Source organism: Perissodus microlepis, chromosome 15 (assembly GCF_051167445.1).
Source record: "Perissodus microlepis isolate ML-2025 ecotype Zambia chromosome 15, ASM5116744v1, whole genome shotgun sequence".
NCBI lineage: Eukaryota > Metazoa > Chordata > Actinopteri > Cichliformes > Cichlidae > Perissodus > Perissodus microlepis.
The window spans coordinates 23,699,277-23,704,691 of record NC_140475.1 but is presented as its reverse complement, the minus strand read 5'-3'; positions in this window follow the sequence as shown (position 1 = coordinate 23,704,691).

The following is a 5,415-nucleotide window of genomic DNA, read 5'->3' as shown; positions in this document are numbered from 1 at the left end:
GGAAGTGTGCGTAAATGCTTTCAAAATAAAATATTCTAAACAAAATGGAATATAGTCACCACGGTGTACTAATAAAGCGCAGTAGGTATAAATAAATACACGATTCCGTAAAAAGGATGCGAATTTCACAAATAACAACTTTTGTTTCTGTGGAAAAAACCCCTCACATCGTTCAAGCTTAAAGTTGTAAATTTACAGAATAAAAAAGAAATTCATGAGAAAACACGAGAAAAGTTCTTTTAAATTAAAAAAAGTTAAAGAAGTACATTTAGCAGAAAAAATACATATTTATCAGATAACATTATTATTTTTTTAAATCAGTTTTGTAAATTTACAAAAAAGTGCCAAAGTTATGACAAAAAAAAAAATTTAGAATAAATTTGTAAATTTAGAAGATGAAAAGTGTAAAATTCAGCAGGAAAACACTAACAATTTGTACGATTAAAGCTGTAAATTTACAATAAAACAAAAACAAACAAACAAACCCCAAAACATTTAGGGTTATTGAGGACAAACGGTGTAATTTTACAATGAAAACATTACATTTTCCACTGAAGCTGTGGAAACACATTTCCAAAAACACCACACAAATTGATCAATTTTCCACCCAACGTTCACCACTGTTACCCTGGCCAGCCACCAAGAGTTCTCATGAAAAAACACTTTTTCTTTCTTTCTTAATGTGACAGAGATTAGTTCCTGGATAGTTTTTAAAGCTCTCGGTCTTCTTTTACTACCAAGGAAGAGAGAATTTCTGAGTTTCAAAAATCTTTAACTAAGCATCTGGCTTATCTGGAGTTTTACATTATAAAAGAAACCTTTGAGCCAAACACATTAAGCCTGCGTATTTTCAGTTTTCTAGGCAGAAGTGGCTCTACAAAACCAGTTCCTCAGTTAGAAGCGGTATAACTCTGTGGTGTCACACGGGTTTGATCCGGGTGGCCAGAGTCGTATCATTTGTTATTTTGGTGGTGGCACAGAAACAGATTTTTCCCTGCTGGAAATCACTGTGGACCAAGTAGTATATTTACATATTTACATACAGTAGTTCATATAGCCTATTTTATGTATTTTCTATATAATCTACATTAATAAAAAATCTGAAGGAGCTGCTAAAGTTTAAAGGTGTCAATAAAGGTTCTAAGATTACAATTTAAGTGGAGTACTACAAGAGCAGTTGCTGTGAGATATAAGCTCTAAGGACAAACGTGTGGCCAGCATTTTCCAAGTTTCTTCTCATTGTGTTAGTTCTCAGAAGTCTCTTTATAATCCCAACATTCTGTAAAAATTGTTATTCATGATATATGCTTTTGTTTTGAAGGGGTCAGGGTCAGAGGCACCCATGGCCACCCCTTGGCTGCGCTTCTGGCCAAACCTGTGCAAACAAACTTCACTTTTCCAATATTTAACAAGCAAACGAGCCAAGCATGGGGATGAGCTGAGGTTAGAGCTCTGTGCACATCTATTTGAGAACAGCAATCATTTGGATACTGCTTTGTGAAACAGGATTCTGCCTTGCTGAAGTCTGTCTTTATACCTCAGTGTGGTTATGTTTGATTGAGACTACATGTTGGACTGAAAGATGCCTATAAGACAAAGTTTATTCAGCCATTAGTCAGTTCCAAATTTAAAAAATATCCTTTCTTGTGCTGAAATTCAGGCTTTACTCTCTTCTTCTTTCTTTCTTTGTTATCTTAAACAACACACACAAGTACACACACAAGTACACACACATATGCATATACATACACACACATATGCATATGTGTGTGTGTGTATATATGTAGCTGCCTGCTGCTGCTGAAGTTCTGCCTCTGTTTGTGTGTCATCATGACCTGAGCTCCTAACTAAAACACTTGCAGACTTTGTGACCCTGTCTCTGGGTGTGGATGTACATTTGTAAAGAAAGGTTACAAGTAAACACATTTAATTACATGTAAAAGTGAAGATTAGATCACATTTGTGGCTTTCTGGTTGTGTTATTAGTTCTTTAACCACTGTTTGCAGATTTTTTTTGTTTCTGGTCAAGTACAGTCGTTCTTTTTAAATTTGAGTCACAAAATTATCATTAAAATCTCACTAACTCAAACAGGTGAGTTTGAGTTGCTCGAATTTTGATTTTTCAAATAAAAGAAACTTTCAATTGTTATTTTTGAAAACAAAAAATGTAAAAGAAAAATAATTAAGTGTCTTTACATGTATATGAAGAGACGTTTCTTAATTTTACAGGCGTTTGATCACTTCTACTGAAACACCAAATGACTAATAGGCTGACTTTTATTTTGAAAGTAACCTACGGATGTTCAGCTTTCCATTATTTGTGAATTGGCCGACTGCTGACCTACACATATCTCTACATAAGCAAATACAACTTTTTTCTTTTTTTAAAAGGCATTTATCCTGAATGCGTGTTTTATAGATGTTCACTCACAGATTACCACTTAGTAAAAATAAAAGTAATGAATTAGTAATAAAACAATAAAAAAAACCAGCAGGTATCCCAATTTTAAACAAGGCAGTATAAAATAAAAACAAAACAAAACAAAACAAAACAAAATAAAATAAAATGATTGTAATTCTGAAACCAGAATTTAAGAAAAGAAAAACTTCTAGACTGAGGTAATGTGAAAAAAATATGACTTCATTTTAAATTTCTATAACAATTCTTGTCAGAGACAGATGTGTTGATTAATGATTTATCCTGATAGGTCAAAAGATAAGATTTCCCGCTTCCCCTTTTATTCTTCATGCTGTGCACTCTATAGTTTCATGAAGAGACGGGGATGATAGCTAGATGGCGATGTTCCTCATAGATCTGAGACGAATTATGATGTCATTGCAAAAATTCCTGCACAGTGATTTCACACTCTGCCGCACATACAGTCAGAGGCACTTTAAACTCCTCGTTTTCAGATTTAAAGCTGTAGCTGTAATTGACTATAATACTAATAGATTTTCAAAATAAACTTTACAACCCCCTTAAAATTAAAATAAATAAATGTTGTGACTGTGAGACCTCTCCTCTGTGAAATTTAAACAGTAGAATGAAGGGAAAAGAGGCAAAAGGTTGCCCATCCTTCCATCCAGCCTTTCATCGATCCAAAGCCGGCCCAAGGTTTTATGGGGCGTAAAGCAGAAACTGATTTTGGTCCTGCTTCTAAACCCCCCATCAGAAACCTAACCCAGCACTACCAATACGTGTCAAGGGCTGTGTGCCTGCGGCAGGCAGGAATGGAGGACCCAAAATGCAGACTCCAGGAGGCAAATGTGAACTCAAATTTAGATTTATTGCTACACGGCAGAAAACGAACTAAACTGTGACTACAAATAACTAAACAGGCAGGCTGGCAGACACAACACACAGTATAGAATGATAGAGATTGTGACACAGATCAAGGAAAACACAGGGCTTAAATACACAAAGGGATAACGTGAGGATGGGGAATAGTTGGTAACACAGCCTGGACAAATCAGAGCTAACAAGACACATGAAGCAAAGCAGACTTAGCTGACAAAGGACAATGACTATCAAAGTAGACAGGAAACACACAGACTGAACTCAAGACATGGCTAGACACTGAGAGAGGTAAAACTTAATCACTAAACGCAAGGAATAAACAACCTAACATGAACCACTCAGATAACCTAAACTTGGAATATTCCTTTAACCCACTAGACAAAGAAAACTAGAACATAATAAAATAAACAAAATCAAACAACCAAAAACACGAAACACTGGGTCGATGACCCAGGCAACCTAACAATACAGATTATATGTACTGTTAATGCATTACACATCAAACACAACCGTTATCATGAATGACTAATGAGAGAAATGAAATAAACCTGAAGATGATACATTTTAAAAACAAGTTCACTGTTTTAATTGTTTTATGAGTGGTGGAAAAGACAGAACATCCATCCATCCATTCATCCATCCATCCATCCATCCATCCAGGAGTTTGAGCATAGAAACCCAGGCTTCCCTCACCCCGGGCACCTCTTCCAGCTCACTGAGTCATTCCCAGGCCAGTCAAGACATGTAATCCCTCCAGTGAGTTCTGGGTCCTGAAACTCTGAAGCTCTGAGTCCCAGCCAACTGAGCTCCTAATCTTATCTCTAAGGGAGAATAGGAAACTAATTTCAACCACTTGTACCTACGGTTTAATTTTTAGTCACTACCCAGAACTCATGACCATAGGGGAGGGTGGTCCCCCCTGTGAATAGCCACCTTATTGGAGTGGAGGGGTTTGTGTATGTTGTCAGAGGCAATTTGTCCTTGGCAGGGTCTTCAAAGGCAAATTGAGATAAAGTTCTTTGTCTGGGTGAGGGGACAGACAAAGAGCAACTTATATCACCCAATGAAATAACAGAAAATATGAAACTAATTAAAAGAATTTACTGACTAGATCACTAACAGGAGGTTTTAAAGCATAATGCCTGTGGTTTCCATACAACAACACCTGAGCTCATTACATGTTCAGTGAACTGAAGGCATGGTTGATGCTTTTGTTGAACTGATTTCATGAGACTTAATCTCTCCAGCTGAACAAACCCAAGCACTTCATCTAAGAGGCTTCCAAAAGGCATCTTGGACAATTTCAATTTTATTTATACAGCACCAAATCACAACAACATTCGCCTCAAGGCACATTATATTGTAAGGTAGACCCTACAATAATACATAAAGACAAAAACCCAACAATCATATGACCCCCTATGAGCAAGCACTGGGTGGGAAGGAAAAACTCCCTTTTAACAGGAAGAAACCTCAGAACCAGGCTCAGGGAGGGGCGGCCATCTGCCACGGCTGGTTGGCGAGAGAGAAGGAAGACAGGAAGAGAGTGGAAGAGAGCCAGAGATTAATAACAAGTATGATTCAGTGCAGAGAGGTCTATTAACACATGTTAGAGAAGAAGAAACACTCAATGCATCATGGGAATCCCCCAGCAGCCTACACCTATTGCAGCATAACTAAGGGAGGATTCAGGGTGACCTGATCCAGCCCTAACTATTTGCTTTAGCAAAAAGGAAGGTTTTAAGCCAAATCTTAAAGGTAGAGATAGTGTCTGTCTCCTGAATCTACACTGGAAGCTGGTTCCATAGAAGAGGGGCCTGAAAACTGAAGGCTCTCCCTCCCATTCTACTTTTAAATACTCTAGGAACAACAAGTAAGCCTGCAGTGCGAAAGCGAAGTGCTCTAATGGGGTGATATGGTACTACAAGGTCATTAAGATAAGATGGGGCCTGATTATTTAAGGCCTTGTATGTGGGTCAGATGTTCAAACCACCACAACTGATGTGGAGAAGCAGAATCTGTACTGTGAGCTTGTACTAATCACCATCCTATGATGGTGCAGTGGCTTGTGTGCCTGAGTGTTCCCTGGAGATATGATGTCGTGGGAAACTTTCCCC